The following is a 23,503-nucleotide window of genomic DNA, read 5'->3' as shown; positions in this document are numbered from 1 at the left end:
ATTGAACCTTGAAATTGAATCAATGTCATTCTAAAACACACACTGAGTTAAAACCTTGAACCACTAAATCATTATGAAATAATCATAGAACCATCATAGATATTCAATCATATATATAGCTAGCAACATCATCACTCTTCAATCAATAAATTCAACTTCAATTATTAATGTTAAACCTAGATCATTAAGTAAGACTTCATTGAAAGACAACATAAACACAGGAAGATTGGTTAGATTGATCAGACATCTTATTCAGCAAAACCCTAGCTTATATATGAGCTTTCCTCAAAACGAATCTGCATGTATACACACTTTGCAGGAGTCAAACCCACATACAGATCTGAATAGATACACAAGTTACAAGCATTAAACTTGTGTATGTATGCTCCTTTCAAGATATCAAACTTGCGTACAGATCTACAATTATTGACTTATATATTTCCTATGCAGCAAATCTTCAGAAAAACCCATCTCTCGGCATACATAAAAAAACATGTGTCACACATAAATATTATAGATCTAATAAATCCACTATCAATATAGTCATTTCAGATCTATTGGATCTGATCCATCATCAAATTCCTAGGTACATACTTAGCTTCAGATAAAACGAATCAATAATATACCATTACATGCACACTCGCTTCTGATCAAACTATTCATAAAATATTCATCAATTGCACACAAAACACTTTTATCTTCATCCCCTTATATATCTTAGCCCTTATCCAATACCACAGGTTAAAACCACACTAATGGCATTTGTATCTTTGACGAGATCAAATATCCATTGTCAAGCTCAATACCATGGGTCAATAATATGGTAAATACCCTTGGTATTTAGAATAACATGGTGCAGAAACTATACGCGCCTTTTCTTCTTCATACCCATGTGTGTACATGGATTTGGTTCACAGAAGCTTCATATACTTCTTCAAACTTCATATTTATCATTCCTCTATCTCTGAACTACTATGCCTTTGACGAAAATATCTGTCACATGTAGACACAACCTATTGACATCTTCATTAATGAGGTTTCCATCAAACGACTACTCACCATGTAGGCTGTGATCAAGGACAACACATTAGTCATAATGTGAACAATCTGGTGCAGGAAGAAATATGGAGGAACATTAGAGATGGAGTAACATCCAAATCTGAGGAGGAAGAGAATTTTTTGATGGTAAGGAAGGGCAAGAAAGTCAAGGGAAAGAAGGCCCAAATAAAACTAGAGACCAGCTAGAATATTAGCAAGAAGAAGGACTTAAGAAAGATAAAATGTTTTCACTTCCATGAATTTGGGAACTATGCAACAAAGTGTCTATGCAAGAAGTCTAACAAGAAGCCTTCAGGAGGAGTAGGAGGTGAAGCACTTACCTCACAATTCAAATTATAATTCACCCTGATTACATGCATGGTAAGCACTATAATGGGGAGTGTGTGGTATATAGATTTAGGTTCCTCGTTCCATATGATGGGATGCAAATAATTTTTTGATAACCTATAGGAGAGGGATTTCCAAATGCACATAGAACTTGAGGATGATGGGAGGTAATATATCAAAGGAATCGGTCCCGTAACCTTTAAGAGGGAGTCAGGCTCCCACCTTCATTTGAAAGATGTTATATAGGTACCTGGGCTAAAGAAGAACTTGATCTCTGTATCCATAGTAGAGGATCATGGCTATGATTTTGTTTTCAGTAAGGGGAAAGCCTTTCTGAGACATGTAGCTACTGATCAAGTGAAACAAATTGGAGTTAGTGTAAAGAACCTATACAAACTTGAGGTGGAAGATTGTGCACCACTAAATAGAAAGGTAGTATAAGTGTAGATTCGAGATGTTAGGTAACTCTACATAGGCACATGGGACACTTACACTGTGGGGCCTTGAAGATCATGGAACAGATTACCACCGGTCTCCCAGAATGTACCCTTGACTAGCATGATGTCTACAAGGGATTCACATTGGGAAAATACGTCAAATCCACCTTCGAGGGCCTAGATAGAAGACCTAGAGAAATCTTGGAGTGAGTCCACTCTGATGTATGTGGACCATTTTCTACAGCCTCTACAATGAGACACAAGTATTATGTTATTTTTGTTGATGAATTTTCAAGAAAATGTTGGATATTCTTCATGCATAAAAATGATGATTTTTTATCAAAATTTGGTTAATTCAAAGCATTGATTGAAAAGGATACTAGTCATAAATTGAAAGCCCTGAGAAGTGATAATGGAGGAGAATATGTTTCTAGCACATTCAAGGAATTTGGTGCCAAAGAGGGTATTATAAGGGAATTGATAGCATGCCATAGCCCACAACAAAACGGGTGGCTGAAAGGGACAACAAAACCATAGTGGGAGCAACAATATTGTTGGGTTGTGCTATTTTATTTCCACGATTGCGTAGCAGGGGGTTCATAGGGGGTTTGAGGGGTGCAGGTAACCCCTCTCTATGGGGTCCAGGACAACGCCTCAGAAAATTTTGTTTTTTGGACCCTATATTAGGTTGGGCAGACCTACCTATGGTTTTGTGCATGATTTTCACACATGGTTTTGGAAGCGATGGTTTTCGGTCCATGGTGTTGCACACGATGGTTTTATGTCCATGGTATTGGATGCTTCGACATGTATAAATATGTATTGTAACATTGAAAGGAACATATAATGAAAAATCAAGCTGGTAGTCTTGGTTTTGGGATCCAAGGGAAAATCTCTGTGTATATGTGTTTTATGTGTTATTCTCTCACATTGTTTATTTTTTGTGTTTTAGAATTCGTATGCAGGTAATTTCTGTACAGGGTTAAAACCTACATTTGGTATTAGAGATGTTTCAGCTTCAAGTGGATGCATTTATTGCTGAGGGGTTTCGCTCGGGCTTGTGGTAGACCCTGTTCAGTGGGAGATCTGCGGGATTGATCCTGGTGGTGAAAGAAGATGACAAGCAGTGGAAAGATAGAGATCGAGGAATTTAATGGTTAGAGTTTTGAGTTACGGAAACTCAAGATGGAGGATCTGTTGGTGGATAAAGATTAGTGGATCGCAGTAGATCCAGGTACTAAACCAATGGGAGTTTCCGATGAAGAATGGATGATCTAAAAATGGAATGTACTTGTTTAAGGGTGCAAGGTATCCATTTCCAATAATTTCAACTGTGATCTAGACACTCCAAATGACCTCTAAAAATGTATAAAATTCTTACTTCTTATACAGAGATAGACTGTAGGGGCATTCACCGGACATGTCACCTCTAAAAAGAGGATGAGTTCCAGAGGCTACCTGGCCCTCTACAGGCTCTGCCTAAAGAAATAACAAAGTAAACACTTAGAAGTCTTTGACATACACATACTTGAAGGTTAAGGTCTTGCGGAATAAGACAAGTAACTTTCTGTAGCTGAATAAGTGATTATGTGTGTATGCAAGTTATATTTATTTGCTATTTAATAATTTATATCAGTTTTGTTTAGCATATCATCTTCAGCAAATAAAGACATCAAAATGATAGAGCAGTTCACCCCCCCTCTGGGCTACATCTACTGGACCAAACCTCTCCAACTAGGCTTGTCCTCTTGTATTAAAATTGCTACAAAGGCTAATACAAGAATATGGGTGTCTCAAAGGACAGATCTGACTGTAAATACAGAATCAGAAGATAGGAATTAGCCAAACATGCTCTTTCCCAAACACTAAACAGTGAATTTTGTACCTTATACAATACTTTCCCCAATTGGCCCTTTAAACTTGCATGGAGAATTTCGAGTTGAAGATGACCTCAATTGGCTCTAAAACCTATACCATTAGACTCAGGAGGTCGAAAATAGCAGACATAGGCTTTTGAATCACCAAAATCGGATGAACAGAGCCCCCAAATAGCTCAATCCCTGAAATGGCCCTGGTGGCCCTGAAAGCTTCCCTGAAGCTAAACAGTGAGAAGAATGTCTCAGAAGGAAAAATGAGCTATCGAAATGGATTTAGAATGCTGAAAACCTTCAGGAATGACCTTCGTTCCACTTCCAATGGCTGCACAATTCCCAATGCAGCTCCCAAACTGATTTGGCCCTGGTGGCTCCTGGAACTTCCACGAAGCAAAAAAACACCTGCAAATGACCTCAGATGGCTATGAAACCTGTACCAATGGCTTCAGAAGGTCGAAGAGACCCAAAATCAAAAACAAATTCGTCCAAAACTGACTTTCCTAGCAAAAGTTATGGCCATTTAAAGTTTCTCCAGTTTTCCCCTAGAAAAACTCCAGCTAACTTTAGTTAACTCCAGTTAGCTCCGCCAATTATGGCGGGTCCGCCAAATTTGGCGCTCCTGCCAAAATTCCGCCAACTTAACTGCAGTTACATTTAATGTTTGGTGGTTGCCTCGGATTTCGTGCCAGGCGGAATATTCCTTTTTTATTTTTTTTTTGAAAAATTAAAATTTCTAATGTTATGGACAAATTCTTCTTTTTGCCATAACTTCCTCATACGGCGACCATTTTTCGAACCGTTTGCGGCACCAGAATCGGGAAGATGAGAAATTTCTAGTCATTCAACTTTGAACTAGTTATAAGCACTTTAAATTTTGAGCATTTTCCGACACTTAGGACATGAGCACCTGATCAATGGAAGAATTTGGATCGAAAGGCAAAGAGCACAATATGATTGTGTGTCTTAGATTTAGTATTGCTAAATGTATCAGGGGAAGCTATAGCGAAGGATTTGTGGGACAAGTTAGGGAATTAGTACCAATCTAAGTCTCAGGTGAATAAATTGTTCCTACGAAAAAGGCTGTATAACCTGAGGATGAAAGATGGGGACTCGATGACAGAGCATCTGAACGCATTTAATACTGTGGTAAGTCAATTATTATTTGTTGATATTAAATTTTCAAATGAAGATAAGTGCATCAATTTGTTGTGTTCTCTACCAGATTCATGCGATAGTCTGGTTATTGTAATAGTTAGCAATAAAACTACCTTGCAGTTTGATGGAATAGTATAATCCTTGCTGATGGAGGAGATGAGATGGAAAAATATGCAGAGCCAGAATGGTGATGCCTTGTCTGTATGAGGATGGTCCTAGAACAGAAACAAAATAAGTCATCGAGTGGGAGATCTAAATCTCCAAGAAAACCTGTAAAGGTGGTGTGCTGGAAATGCGGAAAGGAAGGGAACTACAAAATGGACTGTAAATCTAAAGCTCCTGATAAAAGAAAGGGATCTCATGATGCTCCTTCTGCAGAGGTGAAAACCATCTCAAATGAAGGTGGGGATGTGTACTTGGCTTCTTCAAGTACACGCGTAGATCATGAGGCATGGTTGATTGACTCAAGTGCATCCTTTCACTTCACTCCCCATAGAGAGTGGTTCTGAGTATGAGAAATACGATGGTGGTGATGTCTTCTTAGGGGATGATAGGAAGGCTAGAATTGTTGGTTGCGGAAAAGTAAAGTTGAATTTGTAAGGTGGAAGGGTTAGAACACTTCCGGGTGTTCTGCATATTCCTGCATTGGCCATAAATCTGCTTTCTATAAGCAACCTGGACGATGCAGGTGTAAAAACAGTGTTCAAGAAGGATACCTGCAAGATGGTTCGGGGAGCACTGGTTTTGATGTGGGGAGTTCGGATTGGAACTCTGTAAAAGTTGCAAGGTAGCACTGTTTTTGATGGGTGTAATAGCTCTGTGGTTCCTAAAAGTGGAGCAGAAAATCTAGTGGTCTCTGGAGAGAAGATCATGCTGTGGCATCAAAGTCTTGGACATATTGGAGAGAAGGGCCTTTGAATACTTCATGGTAAAGGTATGGTAGAAAGTATGAGTAATATCTCTCTGGATTTTGATTTTTGTGAAAATTGTGTATATGGGAAGCAGAATCGTGTGAGTTTCCCCTCTAGTGGTAAGAGGGCAAAACATATATTAGAACTTGTGCATAGTGATGTGTTTGGACCTGTGAAGGTTCCATCACTGGGTAAGTTTGTGTACTATGTATCATTTATATATGTCTTCTCAAGGAATACATGGATATATTTCCTTAAGAAGAAATCTAACGTCTTTGACAAGTTTAAAAAATTTAAGGCTCTGGTGGAAAACCAGACAGAGAAGAAGATAAAGGTGTTGAGGATAGATAACGGTGGAGAGTTTTGTAGTAAGGAATTTGAAGAATTTTGTAAGAAGTGTGGTATAGCATGCAGAATACTACTCCATACACACCTGAGAAAAATGGAGTTGCAGAAAGAATGAACAAGACATTGATAGAAAGGGCAAGAAGCATGCTCAGTGGTGTCGGGTTAGGACATGAATTCTGGGTAGAGGCGGTGGAGATAGCATGTTACCTGGTTAATAGATCACCTTCATCAGCATTGTAGGATAAGACTCCACAAGAGGTATGGACTGGTAAGAAACCCTCTCTTTCACATCTGAGGGTATTTGGATGTGATGCATATGTACATGTTCCAAAGGAGAAATGAACCAAGTTGGATAGTAAATCTGAAAAGTGCATCTTTATTGGGTATAAGGATGGTTTAAAGGGTTAAAAGCTTTGGAACCCAGTAACAAGGAAGGTTGTGTACAACCGAGATGTGGTGTTCAGAGAGGTAAAAGATGTTATTAAACATGAAGTCTAACCAAAGGAACCTGAGAAGAGAGAGTTTGAGTTTACGGAGGAAGAATCAGACTCTACAATAGAGGAGGAATTAGAAGATGAAGAGCCACAAACTCCGGGTGTGAGAAGATCAGTTCGAGAAAGAAGGTAACCAGATAGGTATAGTCCATATGCTTTCTATTCAAATTTTGCTTTATCTATTATTAACAATGATCCCAGAACTGTGAAGGAAGCAGTAGATTCAGAGGATGGAAAACTCTGGAAAGAGGCCATGGTTGATGAAATGGCATCTTTGCATAAAAATGAGGCTTGGGATCTGGTGGAGTTGGTAGCTGGAAGGAAACCAATTGACAACAAATGGGTTTTCAAGAAGAAGACAAATGCAGAATGAAAGGTGGAGAAATACAAAGCTCGGTTGGTAGCAAAAGGTTATTCCCAGGTGTCAGGAATTGATTTTGGTGATATTTTTTCTCTTGTTGACAAGGTAACTTCTATTAGATTACTTTTATCTATTGTTGCTTCTTTTGATTTTGAGGTAGAATAGATGGATGTGAAGACAACATTTCTTCAGGGGATCTGGAAGAGGAAATCTACAAGAAGCAACTTGAAGGCTTTGCGGTGAAGGGTAATAAAGAACTGGTATGAAAGTTAAAGAATTCTTTGTATGGGTTAAAACAGTCACCAAGGATGTGGTATCAGAAATTTGATACATTTATACATGGACTTGGCTTCACTAGAAGCAAAGCAGATCATTGTGTGTATTTTAAATTAATTGGTGACCATGTTATTTATCTGGTCTTGTATGTGGATGATATGTTGCTGGTTGGGAATGACAAAGAAATTATCTAGGATTTGAAGACTCAATTGTCCTCCAAATTCGGTGTGAAATATCTTGGTGCTGCAAACTATATTTTGGACATGGAAAACAAAAGAGATCGGGCAAAGAGGAAGCTCTGGTTAAACTAGAGGAAGTATGTCGAGACAATGCTGCAAATATTTAATATGAAAGATAGTAAAGCGGTGAAGGTTGCTATTCCTGTATATGTGAAGTTATCTACTGAATAGTGTCCCAAGACACAAGAATAGGAAGAGGACATGTCTCGTGTTCCATATGCAAGTGCAGTCGGTAGCCTGATGTATGCAATGGTCTATACTAGACTAGACACTGCACATGCAGTGGGAGTATTGAGTAGGTTTATGTCAAAACCAGGGAAGGAGCATTGGACAGCAGTGAAGCGAGTTTTCAGGTATTTGCGTGGCACTAGTGATTATGGTTTGTGCTACCAAGGAAGACCAGGATTGGACAGAGTGTTGGATATTCATGGCTTTGTTGATGTAGACTGGGCTGGAAATCTGGATCAGAGAAGATCTACAAGTGGGTATGTGTTTAAGCTATTTGGAGGTGCAGTTAGTTGGATGAGTAAGAAACAATTTGTAGTGGCACTATCATCTACAGAGGCAGAATACATGGTAGACACTCATACAAGCAAGGAAACAGTTTGGTTGCAGAGATTGTGTTCAAGTATGGGGTTAGTCCAGGGAGCTATAAGGATAGATTGTGACAGCCAAAGTGTAAATTTCTTGGCAAAGAACCCTGCATATTGTTCAAAGACAAAGCACATTGATGTTCAGTATCACTTTGTGAGGGATATGATAGAAGACAAAAGGGTGTTGCTAGTAAAGGTGGACACTTTGAAGAATACTACAGATGCATTGACAAAATCTGTGAGCTCTGAGAAGTTCTCTTGGTGTAGAGAAACAATCAGCATTGTAGGGCTGGATAAATGACTAAGTTCTCTTGTGTCCCCCTATGGAAAGAAAACAACAAGTGGGAGAATGTTGGGTTGTGTTATATTCTTTCCACAACTAGCCCATGTAGTTAACCGGGGGGTAAGAATGGGGGCGGAGGCCCCCCTTCCTTGCGCCGATTACGTAGCACAGGGAGTCACAGGGGGTTTGAGGGGTGCAGGTAACCCCACTCTATGGGGTCCGGGGTAGCGCCCTAGAAAATTTTGGTTTTGGACCCTATATTAGGTTGGGTGGACCTATCTTGGGTAGTCTTGGGGCTAAAAGGCCATGTTAAGTCAATTTTTGTAATATAATTGTAAAGAATCCGAATTTTATGGTCGTGGAGCGTGAAGGGGTTATGTGTCAAAAAGGGTAGTACACCCTTAGTTTTGTAAAGTAAATTTGGCTGTAATAGACCTACCCAAGGTTCGCAGACCACGGGATTGTATAAAAAGAGCTAAGCTCTAAGTAGTTTAGGAATCAATCAATAGAATGGAGATCATGCAATAGAGTGATAGCTCTGAGAAGGAGTCTAAGTCTTGGGTCGTAGTGTAGATAGAGGCTCTGTAGCTGAGTGTGTAGAGGCCTAGGGTAGAAGTTTGCAGCTGAGTGCGTGGACCCTTGCAGCGATGTGTGCAGGGTGGACATAGTCTGTAACACTTGGGAGATATTAATAAAAGGAATTATTCTGCAATTTCTATGTCTTTGTTCAGTTGATGGGTTTGGATATATTATGTATGAATTTCCTTTATTATGCTTATATGACATGCAAATTATTTCAATTACATTAAATAATTGAACGTAATTACGAATATCTGCTTATGGGGTGATAACTTTAAAAATTTGACAAGATAAGCAAATCACTTATGATAATTAAGGAATCGGCATGGCACGCTGCCATAACAGCATGAAAATACTTGAGCCCTAGGTTAGGGCTGTGCGAAGGTCGATCATATACTTTTGTGAAGGTATTGAGGACCAAAATAGAGGATTTATGTCTGCGCGCTGCACTCGTGCTCTGATCCTGGGAATGATTTTCCACCTACATTCAATAGGTAGGGGTCCTTTGCATCATCAATTCATAACTTCGATAGTTTCACTCATCATGTCCAACCAATTTACAGAATGTACGAAACAATTGTTGTGGTGTCTAAACAAAATTTTTCAAGAGATGAAAATTATCAGTTATGTGTTTCCTAGCTATCTAGCAGATGTCGCACCATAATGGTACTTTCGTGCTTGGTCCCATGATATTTTTAGGCTTCAGATGCACAGGACCTCCTCCAATCAAATAATTCTAATAAATAGGGCAATGATCCATATCATGTCCCTTGTCCCTGCATTTTATACACTAAACTTCAATGCGCACCTCTAGCTGAGCTTCCTTTCATGTTTTCGATCTCTGTAACTCCATGTGCAAACTTGCCAGCTGCGACTGAATCTGTTGGACTCCAACATTCATATCTTGTACTGACAAGGCTTCCAACCTTATTGCAATCTCCACAGCCTCTACTTGCATTCTTATATTCTACTGCAATAATGGTGATCATAGGTGAGGCAACAACAAACCAATCTCTGTGTTGATAATCTATGTTCATATTAGCATGTCAGATCAGGGATTTTATCCTCTGATCAAAATCCCACAGGGACTCATTCCCTTTGATGTGTCTCCTTAAACTCTGTGATAGACTGCGCCTGAGACTTAAGCTTCTTAAAATCACTATTCAATGCTTGTTGTGTCTCTGCCAACATCGCGCCAGGTCAGTCTTGACAAAACTTGATATATAAAGTCAACGCCCTATCCTGTAGCACCGTGACCAGCTGTGCTTTCTTTAGATTAGCGTTAGTGATCTGCTGCACTGTCCACATAGAATTTGCAACAAACCAGAATTTCTTGGGGTCTTTTCTTGCTACCCCTTTGAAGATCAACATCTTCATTTTGTTTTCCATGTTTAGTGGTTGAGGCGGAGGTGGAAGTGGAGGTGAAGGTGTAGGTGTATGCGGTAGAGGTGGAGGCAAAGGTGGAGTGGATGGATGAGGTATCCTCAGGATACCCTGACTTACCAAGTATAGTGCACTTCACAGTGTATTCAGAATAGTTCCTTTGTCATCACTTGAAGAGGATCCCAATAGCAGACTATATTCAGAGCCCACTTCTCTATTCCTTCTGAAGGGTTTTCCCCTTCACATAGTCCCAAACATAAAGGTAATGGCATAACCTGTTTTTCACACAACAACATCTTAATCCAAGTTTTTAGAGATTTTAAATACTTAACTCGCAATCATTTGAAGAGCCTGCACTCTACTTCACTATAGTTGATGGTCATATCCATCGCAAGTTCAGTGACGAACCCTCCTATGATATGATCAATCCAGTTATCAACAACCCGCACAGTGCTATTTTTTGAAGCTTCCAAGCACCTCACCAGATCTCGAGTCCACACAATAGGATCGTCAAGCCTCCACGTACTTTGACTGTCTGCTAATTTAAATAACCACTTATGCAATTCCCAGGGAAAGAAACAGAAAAAGGCTTCAGTCTCATTTGTGTACAGGTATCTCTCCAACCATTGTTCCTTGGATAACCCCAAGTTTCTGTTCTCCTGAGCTGCAAACGCATGTATCTTGCAATCAAGCCACTTCTCAATTTATTTCTTAGTATGGAACCATTTATTCGACACCACACATTCCTCAGATAGATCTCGGTCCCGACAATAGAACCTCGGTCCCGACAATAGAACCATTTTGTTGGCTTCATGGGGCCTGACCCTGGTCCAACGTTGTCTATGCCAACCAACAAAACCTTAAATTTTTGGCCCTTTCGGCAACAACCCATGTAGCATAGGTTGCATTCTCTCACCCGAAGCAGTATTGGGGGATGATAGAACCAGGTTTATGCATTTAGAGGCCTGTGTGATGGCTTCCTGAAGTTATTATGGCTTAGATCTTCCTTCGCGCATATTTAATCCTTTCGACATATAACGGATACAAATCTATTTAAACAACTTCTAGATCTTCACAAACGTACTTAGTTGTACTTATCAAGCATAAATATTTCAGATCTACCAGTTTTTCATAGTAAATAAGCATTAATTCACATTAAACATATTACAGAGCGAAGATACATAAACTTTGCAATAGTAAATAAAAGGGCACAAATGCTTCAATTTCGGCTCAAAACGGGTTTTATTAGATAAACAGTCAGATATAGACTCCTTATCCCTGTGTGCTCAATTGCAGGGGCCTACGCATTTAGCTTGCAGACTTACCAAGGTCTCCATGCACTCAGCTGTAGGAGCCTTCCCCTTTCACCTAAGTATAGGAAACAGACCTTTCCTACCTTAGCACCTTGCCCTTACTATGATTCTTCAAGTTCATTTTTTCTCTAAGACTCACTATGGCTTAGCTTTATATAGCCTTTTCATTAAAATACCATGGTCCACGGACCATGGGCGGGTCTCAAAACAACTCTATCACCTACCCAACTAAGGGACTAAAGCCCCTTTGACTCCTACTTACTTCACCCTCCACTTCCACATTTCGCTGAGACTTTACATTCACTACGAAAGATAATACAAAATTGACTCAAAACTTAACAAATTTGACCCCAGGGACCCCATCCCAATACCCAGAAATATGGGAAATGGTTCCACTATGCATGGATGTTTATGTTAATTGCTTTAACAACCTGGATTATCCCCGAAGAATCACAATTCCCCGATGTAAACCCATACTTGTGTGAAGCTACGAGGTACGCTTCACTGCGAGCATCCAATAATCCTAGTTGGGTGGTATAAAACAAACAATTTGGGTGTTGTTTGAGATGGATCTGCGCACAATGGTTAGCTAGAAGCCACAACTATCACCAGTGTTATTTTCTAAATACCAAGGAGTTATGAACTTCAAAGCATATTTCCAATATGTACATATATAGGCGAAGAAAGATGTCGAGGACATATGGTATGAGTTTCCCTACTTGATCACCAAACAGGACAATTTTTCTGTAGTCTCTAACTGGTCAAGTGTGTGGCTAGACCCTAGAAAGGATGTCAAAGGAGACTAGGAGAGGACAAAAAAATCCACAAGAATGTCGAAGGAAGACCCCAAAAAGTTACCTCAGAAGGTCACTGTGGACCTTGGGAAGAATACTGTGCAGGAGCCATAGCACGTGGACGAAGAAGAGACGGAAATAAAGGAATCAGGGTAGGGGGGAGTCGACCCTTTGAAGGAGACAAAATACGTTGGGTCTCCCTTCATAATTTAGGAAAATGAAGAAATCCACCTTGGGAGGTGCGCATAACAAGTATAAGTATCACAAGACCTCCATTATTGAATCGATGGTCCTCACTGAAGGGGACATCGATGAGACTGGGGACACTCTACATGAAGTCACCGCAGATATGTGCAGACACATCGAGGATTAGTATAAGACATTACTCTTGCAAGTCCAACAGGGCCTCAATGAGCTACAAGTGCAAGCGAGTGCATTTCAAGCGAGCATGGTTCAGGCAAGCGAGAATCAGCTTAGCATGGTAATGACAATGTATAGAGATCCACACAGTGCCTCTTCCGGGAGGGTCACTGCACTTTCCTACCACACCAGATTAGGCAGTAGTGCCATATGGAAGGAACTCAGAGCTAGAATTAGTGGCATTTCCCGTTCAGGCTTTACGTGAAATCAATCACAAAGTATCTGCCAGTGCCGAATTAAAAATTTGAGAAGAGTGGGCGCTTTTCTTGATTAAGGATGTCAAAAGCCATAACGAACAATTAGCTGAGGAAGTTTCCAGAGCGATGAAGGATAGAGACACGACCATTGCATACATCTCCTCATACAGACTGAAGTAGCTTCCGAAGATAAGCTCCAAAAGCTGGCAACCATGGTGAAGGCGTCCAAAGCGGAGTTGTAACTACTTAAATTTGAAATGTAGATGTAGGTCGCAGAGGTGCAGATGAATCTACAATAAACAATACCTCCATAAGTTCACGAGCAGTGCGAGGTTGCTATTAAGGCTGATATGGAAATATTAGATGTTGCAATTAAGGGTTGCAGCCATATTTTTTATAACACCATGGAGATGTGGGCCACACTACAAGACGACCCACTTGTAAAAAATATTGAAGTAGACATCTGGTACAAACAACTACAGTTTTATGAGATCAGAGTAATAGTGTGGACCTTAGCACCTGTGAAATGGTTCACCAAACTCCAGGAAGGGAAGGACCTTCAGGTTCAGATAGACAAGCTACAACGAAAAGCCTTAATCCTCTCAGCAAGAACAAAACCTTGGGATGACAAAGAAAATCAAATCTTTTAGTCTGTTGAGAGTAAATTAAAAGGCATGCAGCGAACATAGTAGACCATTAGATTGGAAATTGAAGGGAAAACTATTGAGAAGTTGGTTGAAGAGGTTCGACAAGCCATCGCACAGTGCACAACAAAGCTTCAAGCATTGAAGGTGGAATTCAGTGGCCTCAAAGCATGTGTCAAGGACATACCAGCAGAGTGACTCGAGACGAGTCACATCTTTGTGTTGGGAGCCTGTTGGGATGGGGACCCCCAGGTCAAATTTTTTCTAAGTTTTGGATTTTGTAATATTGTAAAGTCTCCGCCCTTTGAGGAGCGAAGCATGTAGAATGTTAAGAGTCAAAGGGTCTTTTAGGAAGGTCAAAGCCACTTATTTAAAGGGATGGGGTGTATTAAGTAAACAATGAACTCCTCCCATGGTTCATGGACCATGGTAATGTAATGTAAAAGATATAAAAGGGAGTCATATAGGAGTCATTAGGGAGTTCAGTTCTATGTTGATGCATAGTTGATAAGTAAGATTTTGAGTTTGTAATTTTGTATTCTAGCAAAGGGAAAGGCTCCTGTAGCTGAGCACGCGAAGACATTGGTGATGAGGCTCATCAATGAGTAAATTATAAGGACCTTAATGCACCTCCATCTTACTAAAATCAACTTTTCTAATCATTCTTTACATGTTTTAATTATGTTTTTCTTAATGAGGAGAGTAAAGATGAGATGCCATGTCTAGTTGTCTAATGTGCATTGATTGCAAGTTTTGGAGAAAATTTTGGCTAATTAAAGTGCAGTAACTCGAATGAAGACAAGAAAGAGTGATTCTAGGAGATAGGATCTCCCTCCTTAACTCCTCACTCACTCAAATATTCCTCAATCAAATCTCATCAGCTCGGAGTTGCAAGAAGCCAAGTCATGAGGTTCATTGGCAGCCAAGCTAGTGATAGCTGAAGACTATTTGATCTCAAGATTAGGAACTAAGCCTCCCTAAATTTAAGGAAGTTTTTGATAACTTCTGTTTTATAAATCATGAGGCCTAGAGCCTCATTAGGATTCAGATTTTTTGTTCAAGATATCTAAGCAGTTTTCGAGTTGAAACATTGTGACCAAGCACTCTTATGTATTTCTGATATTTTAATGAAAATGAGTAGCATTCCCTTGATCCAACACTGAGTTAACTCAGAGGACTGAAGCTCTTGGGTTAGGGCCCAATCCTAGTAGCAAAGGTTTCTCTTGTTGTAAATGTATGCTTAGGTTATACTCATAGTTAGTTGCTAAACTAATTTTGGTATTCTTCATTTACAAGTATTGGTAGGTTTAATTAGTTTGCTTCCATCTGTGGATAGTTCTAACAGTAGCATTGTAGTGATAAGAATATATTCCGAAAAGGCTGACAGCAAATGGTTTTCACCTCATTTCTCCCATTTAGGGATCGTCGCTTGACGAACGCTTCCTATCCAGCCCAAAAAGACAAAATTCTTGCTTTTTGTGTAATCTAGGGTTTTCTTGCTAATTAGGTCAATATCTTTCAGTTTCATAGGATAATTTCAATTGGTATTTCTGATCTCATAGGTTTTTCATTGATTTCATATCGCTTTTATATTGGTTTCAAGCACTTCCTTGCATAAACTTAGAAAGTAAATGATGACAACTTTGTTTTCTTCTATTTGAATAAACCCTTCTTGTTTTTGATGAATTTTTGTATGAATGCCAAAAATGAGGTGTGTTGTTGTAGGAGTTTCTACATTGTAGGGAGACCTCATCTCATTAGCCTCCGCCAAGCCATATCAACCCATGATTGCCAAAATTCACTAAGGTCTCAATTCAAATTCTTGTCGTATGTGGAAAACTTGCGATTTTCGTTGAGAAAATCCAACCATCTTAAAGATTTGGCTTGAGTTTTGAGTAAGTTCCTACCACTCCCATGCCTTAGTCCCTCCTTATTCACCTTTTCCAAGCTCCATCCCACCTTCTAGACTACTCCCTAAGCTTTGTTCCTGTTTCTATAGTAAAACAAGGGATCTAGTAGATGAACTAGTACTTCCTGTAGACATCTTGTAGGAAAACCTGTAGCAGCTTGTTTTGAGCCCGAATTGAGAAAAATTATCACTGAAGCCAAGATTAGGCCCCTACCTGATCTCCAATCCAGCAGAACAATTGTACTCCTCTTCCTCCACACCTGTCTACCCTACCAAGGAACAAAGAAAGATTATCATTTACATTTTTCAAGCAAAAAGATAAACAAAAAGAGTCCTTTTATATTTATTCATGCACAAAACAGTTAGTACTCTCTAGATCATATTTCATGCTTAGATTATTTAAAACCTCACATGTGTTAAAGTAGGGTTATTTTTCAAGAAAGTTTTGTTAGCAAGTAGATAGAGGATTTCATGTTATTTTGCAAGCATTTCTTTGGGTCTTTCATTCTTGCAATAGGCAACATTTCTTTTCCCCAACTAGGGTAAATTTCCCCTCTCCAAGTTGGTAATCAGACTTCTTCTAGTCAATAGAAGGTTTGGTTGAGAAACCCTAGTGGTCTATCACCCCAGCTCAACAGTGACAAAGAGTAGACCACTCACATATATTTGTGTATACAACAATTTCACCTCCAAGTTTGTATGAACCTCAGGTTAATGAAGTAAAGTTGGTAGCCACATGAGTTGCAACATCCTTGCCGCAATACTGGTGCTCATCACTTTTTTGGCATCATTTCCAAGGAGGTGCCTGAGTATATATGATTTCTAATTTATTTCTTCTTTTTCTTATCTCTTTCATTCTGTAATTAGTTCCATTCAACAAATAGTTTCAATTTAGTTTTGTTTTCTTTCAATTCTGTAAGTAGTTTAAAACTCTAAAAAAACACTCCTTTCATGCCTCGTAGGAATAGGGACAACTTAGGGAAATTTCTGCCAAATACCCCCACCACTTCAAACAAATAACCTTCCCTCTTCTTTGATGGTTGTGAGCTAGAGGAACCCTTAGGCGAACAACCAGATATTTTTGAAGAGCCTATAGGGGAAGAAGAAAAAATCATCCCACCAACTGACACAATGGATAAAAATAGAAATGAAAGGGGAGATAGGGAAAGAGTTGAGGGTGATTTCCCCATCAGAGAAACTAATGGGGATGTTAATATGAAAAACATAATCCCCTCTCTCTTCCTCACTTCAATGGCCTGACCTTAGAAGATCCATATACTTTTTTGTTTGAATTTGTTGTCATATGCAGAACATATGATTACACCTCTGATGATCAAAAGTTGAAATTATTCCCATCCACTCTCAAGGATGCAGCCCTACGATGGTTCATGGGTTTACCTAGGGATAATATCACCACTTGGGCTCATATGAAACAAGCTTTCAAAAACAAGTATAGGGACTGTTGCAGGTCCAAAGATACCAAAGAGGAAATTTTTAGAATGACCTTGGGACATGACAAGTCCTTAGAGGATGATGAGGAAAGATTCCAACACAGCTACAAAAGAGCCAAGGGCACCCTTAATCCTGAATCACTTAAGTTAGTCCTCATGGGGATCAGGGAAGACCTTCTAGATACCCTAAACCTACTATCAGAAGGGGACATCTACCAGTTACCCTATGATGATATCAAGACAGCTTTCAAGAATCATTCTAGGGCAACTAGAAATAAGGGTAGGGCTAGTCAAGTGGTGGCTAGTTCATCCTCTTCCAATACATCCATAAAAAGTGAAATTGGGAACATGTTGGAAGACTTTAAGAATGAAATGTTGCAAACCCTTGCTCTGCAAATAGACATTATGAAAATCAAAATGAAGCAGAAGGAAGCAGAGAGAGAATTGGCCATCTTCTACCCTATATGCATAAAGAGCCACCCTAGGAATGAATGTTCATTGAGCCTTATAGAAATATGCTTGGTCTATGAGGAAAACCACTCCATAGATAAGTGCCCTTCTCTGTCCGGATTAAAAGTTGTGTATCAAGGATCTGAAGGGGTGAATTAACAACTCTGCTACATAAATCAAAGGATGCCTCATGGACCTCGACCATACCATCAGGGCATGCAAGGGTAACCCTATTCATATTACAACCCTAATCAAAACACTTCCATTCCCCCTTGGTGCCCCCATTCTCATCCTTCCCAGTATACACCTTCTCCCTGGTATTTTGCACCTCAATATCATTCCCAATCGACCAACCAACCATTTCAGCCATATACTCCTCCACAACCTCAGTGGAATGCACCACCCTAGGGGTGGAGGCCCCCATAAAACCAAGATCCAACTCTATTGCCTTCACCTCCATCTCAACCACAACTCCTACACTCTTCTCCACCTAAAAAACCTCAAATTTCTACCCAATAAAACTCGAACCCAAACAATAGATAGGCACAACAGGTCTATAGTGGAGACATCCTACCCTGCCTATGTTGTGGAAATTCATGAAATTAAACTTAGGTCTTGGAGAGTGCTCCCGGATAACCAACCCCCATCTCTACTTAGGGAGAGTGAGGAGGAAAGAGAGGAAAGTGTGCCTAGAGTGAATCCACCCCACTTTCCTAAAAGGTTAACCCATCCAGTTCAGCACACCCAAGAAGAGATCGAACTTCTGGGTGAGTTCAAAAATATGTGTGTTAAAATCCCACTTCTCCAAGTTATCAAAGATGTCCCCATTTATAACTAGTTGATTAAGAAGAAGTGTTTCAAACATCCAATAATGCGAAAGAAAGACACCCCTACCATTAATGTCATTGGACAACTACCTAACTTAATGCTGGGGTGGGTAATTTTCCCAAAGTATTTCAATCCTGGGAGTCCTATAGTATATGTAAACATTGATGGCACAATTGTTCCCCATATCTTGATTGATCTTGGGGCTTCCATAAATTTGATGACTAAGGACATTATGCTCAAGCTAAATCTCTAGGGATCATTAAGTAAGACCACGACAATATTGCAGCTTGTAGACCGATCCACAGTAGCTCCTGAGGGAATTGTTGAGGATGTGATGGTCTCCATTGATTCCTTGGAATACCCTACTAACTTCTTAGTTCTCCATCCTAAGACCAAATTCAATGGTTATCCTCTCATCCTTGGGAGGCCTTGGTTAGCCGTTATCGATGCCTACATAAGCTACAAGGCTAGAAATATGAACATACAAATGGGCATCTATCCAAACAACTGGTATTGTACCCTCCTGGTCAACCATCCCTAGAGCATGACTTACCTTTATGGCTAAACGAGGAGGAAGAATATGAATTCTACTCCTCCCAAATCTATTCTCTAGAAATTGCCATAGGAGGAGGACAACCTGATGAAGATGAATTGATTGAACACGTCCACCAAAATCAAACTCACAACACCATGTCTTTCGAGGAAGTAGTGAAGGAAACCAAAAACAACCATCATATTGATATATCCCTTGCTGACTCAAACCCTACTCATGTCAAGACAATAGAATTCATCCTTGAATGAGCATTGAAAATAAACCCCTCTCTCTCTATACACCAAGAAGAGGAGTTATGTAACATGCTAAGAGAGCATTTTGATGCATTTGCTTGGAATTAAAAAGAAATTAAGGGAGTGCACCCTTCGGTGTGTACTCACCACATTTATATCAAGGAAGGTTGCAATCCAGTCCGCCAACCCCAAAGGAGAATGAATCCAACCCTCAAGGATATAGTCAAAGAGGAACTATAGAAGTTGTTGGATGTAGGATTCATTTACCCCATCTCGGAAAGTGAGTGGGTGTCTCCTCTGGTGTTGGTTCTAAATAAAAATGGAAATTGGAGAATCTGTGTGGATTACCGAGAGCTAAACAAAGCCACAAAGAAGGACCATTTCCCTCTACCTTTCATTGACCAAGTATTAGATGGTTTGGTAGGAAAGAAGTTCTTCTCTTTCTTGGATGGATTCAGTGGGTACAATCAAATCCAGATTAGCCCATAGGACCAGGATAAAACCAACTTCACCTATCCTTGGGGTACTTTTTCTTATAGGGTCATTCCTTTTGGTTTATGCAATGCCCCTACTACTTTCTAGAGAGAAATCCTCAGTATCTTTGCAGAGCTAGTCCATGATGTAGTAGAAATTTATATGGATAATTTCACACACTATGGGTGTGATTTCCAGGAGGCTCTCTCTAACCTGAGAAAGGTGTTAAACATATCCCTTAGTCCCAAAAAATGTGAATTCTTAATCACTACAGGGATTGTTCTAGGTCACTCAATATCCCAAGAAGGATTGCAAGTAGACCCAAATAAGATAGCCATCATCAAAAGGGTTCCTACTCCAGAGAAGAAGAGGGGTGTCAGAAGTTTCTTAGGGTTATCCGGATACTATAGGAGATTTATAAAAGATTCCAACAACTTAACTTCTCCCTTATTTGGATTATTGGCCAAAGACTCTTAATTGTTATAGTAAAAAAGCTGCCAAGAGGCCCTAGAAACCCTAAAGGACAAGTTGACTACCGCACCTTTTCTCTGAAGCCCAAATTGGGCTCTTCCTTTTCACATTCATGTCGACGCCTCTCACAAATCCATAGGAGAAATGCTAGGCCAGATAGATAACAAGCTACCTTATGCCATTTACTTTATCAACAAGAATAGGTTGAAAGCCTAGTTAAACTACATAGTAAATGAAAAATAGCTCCTATTTCTTGTCCATTCATTGAATAAATTTAGGCATTACATTACTAGTTACCAGACATTTGTACATACTGACCATGCTACAATTAAATATTTGATGAACAAACCTGATGTAAATTCTCGGATTATTAGATGTTTACTTTTATTACAACAATTTGATCTAACTATTATTTATAGGCCTAAAAAAGAGAATGTAGTTGTAAATTTTTCATCTAGATTGACTTTTCTTGCAGGGGCGGAAGGAATGGTTGATGATCACCTACCAGATGAACATTTATTCTCCATTTCATTTCTCTCTCCATGGTTTATTGACATAGCAAACTACTTGGTATCTGCACAATTCCCTCCAAATTTTTCCTCCAAGGAAAAAATCAGAATCATAAGAAAAAGCGCTCCATTCACTTGGATTGGGGAAAATCTCTTCAAGCTGGGTCCATATTAAATTCTGAGAAGATGTGCCAGGGAGGAGGAGGTTTTAGACATCCTTCTGGCCTATCATGATGGGACTTGTGGAGGTCACTTTGCATCCAAAAGAACAACATTCAAGATACTACAAGCTAGCTATTACTAGCCTACTCTCCACCAAGATGTAAAATGGTATACCAGCCAATGTGATATCAGTGCCAAAGGATGGGGAAGCCTACCCCCAGGGATGAAATGCCTTTGCAACCTCAATTGAATTTTGATCTATTTGACAAGTGGGGCATGGATTTCATTAGGTCCATTGAACCTCCATCTAGACAAAAGAAGTACATCATTGTGTGCACCGACTACTTAAAAAAATGGGTTGAAGCCAAAGCTATCAAGGTATAAACTGAAGAAAATGTGGTTGAATTCTTGAGGGAGAATGCGTTTTATAAGTTTGGATACCCTAGAGAGTTAGTCACTGGTCAAGACAGTCAACTTACATCCCACATGATTGAAAATTTGTTAAGCCAACATAATATCAAGCACATAAAGTCCACTCCTTACCACCCATGGGCTAATGAGAAAGTGGAAGTCACCAACCAAGCATTGGAAAGCATTCTGACCAAATTGATTAGCACTAGTAGAAAGGATTGGGCAGATAGATTGGTGGAGGCCACCTGGGCCTACAATACTACTTGGAAGACCACCATTGGCTTCACTCCTTATAAGCTAGCCTATGGGAAGAAATCCTTGTTGTCCATGAAATTTGAATACAACACCTTAAGGATGGCAGGACAATTGGATCTATATGTCACAAGGGCACAACAAGAAATATTTCTCTAGCTGAATGGGTTAGATGAAATTAGGATGCAGGCCCTCTTGCATATAGAAGTGACTCAAGTACAGAGGAAAATATGGCATAACAGAAATATCAAGGAAAAACTCTTTCAAGAAGGTGGCTGGGCCTTGTTGTATGACTCCCAGTACAAAGATTTCAAAGGCAAGTTAATGACCAGATGTTTGGGACCATATGTGATAGAAAAGTTCCATGATAATGGCATTGTTCAAACAAGAACCATCGATGCAAAAGGTATCCCTTTGCTTGTCAATGGGTACATGTTAAAGGTATACAAAAAGCCCTTATCAAAGGAATTCATCAGTAGCATTAGCAAGGCAGTGATGGTGATTAAAGAAGTCTCATCTTCCACCTCACCAATTTCTTAGAGAAAATAAAAGAAAAAAAGAAAAAAAAGGGACCTAAGTGAAAATCATCATGAGGCACCCGAGTCTAACTTTTGGATTGAAAATCTCTTGCGGCAACCCAAGAGTATTAAAAAAATATATAAATAAAATAAAATATCTATGGGTGAAAACCTATTTTTAGGCACCTAGGGTGGGCTAGAAGGATGAAAACCTTCTACAAGGTAGCCTAGTTGTCTTTTCAAAAAAAAAGAGAAAATTTGAAAAAAAAAAAAAACATACAAAAATAACAATCTCGTTTTTTCAGGTTTGCAAGAAGATGAGGAGCACAGGGTATAGAGGATGGTAGGACCTACCACAAACTATGTTTTCCTACATCCATCTCATCTCTTCCACAATCCCCATGTTCTTCCATCCATACTCAACTCCAGATTCCAATTCCAAGCAATTATGTGTTTTCAACAACATTCCATGTAATACTACAGGAGTTTCTTGTAGGTGTTACAGGAGGTCTTCAAAAAGTACAGGAAGAGAATTCCAATGAAAAAATGGTGACACAAGCCTATTTTGGAATATGAAAAGAGCCATTAACCTCGCCACACCTCAACCAACACCCTTCATGACCATGTCACCCATGTATCCATAAAAAAATCAAGTTAGAAAAAATATAAAAAAAAATGAAGAAGATAAAAAAAAAAATCAAAAAGGGGCATGCCAATAGCAACATACCTCATATGCCACTCCATAACCACATCCTCCACTCATTTCAATACCCATTCGACTTCAGAGTACAGAAAAGCTACAAAAGTTAAAGAAAAAGGTAGCTATATGACATCCTGTAGGAATTCATGTAGCAACCTCTTCCACAAAAAAGGCCGCAACAACTTCAACCCACATTCAGCACAAGGAATGCAAGAATAAGGAAGCTCTCCCAGAGCTCAACAGCAACAATAAGCCCAAAAACAACAAAATCCATCACCCTTACTTCATAAAAGGAACAACTCATCAACAAAAGAGAAGAAAAAACACATTTGAAGAATATGCAGCTAGGTCAAAGAACAACGAATTGACACCACTCTCCATCATGCATCAACAAGGCAAAGGACCAACAGGTATGTTGTTAGGTCCCTATAATATTAGTGTCTTCCCCATTACTATTGTCATTGTATCCCTTATTGTTATTGTTCAACCCATATTGTTCCCATATTGTTATTTTTATGCCCTTATATTATTATTGTTAGGTCGGATTTGGTTATATTATGACCCCTTAGGCTCCTATATATATAAAGGATGTTTTGTCATTTGTATCATCCAAGAATTGTTCATTTGTGTAATGTAAAGGAGGTTGCCCCCTCGAAGAGGTTGATTTCTAAGTCATTGATTTATATTTTCTATATTTTTGTGAGTTGGTTTCATCCACCATCCATCACATCATATTTAAGAGAAAATTCTAAGGTTCAAGCAGTGGAAGATCACATCTAGCATAAACAATAAGTTCTCCAACTCTTAAAGGATAACCTCATGTTGGTGCAAAATAGAATGAAACGGTAGGCAGATCAACATCGCAGTGAAAGTAGTTTTGATGTAGGTGATTGGG

The sequence above is a fragment of the Pinus tabuliformis genome, chromosome 8, assembly GCF_031772625.1.
Source record: "Pinus tabuliformis cultivar Carrire ecotype Pingquan chromosome 8, CPIR1, whole genome shotgun sequence".
Classification (NCBI taxonomy): domain Eukaryota; kingdom Viridiplantae; phylum Streptophyta; class Pinopsida; order Pinales; family Pinaceae; genus Pinus; species Pinus tabuliformis.
This window is presented reverse-complemented; position numbering follows the sequence as displayed.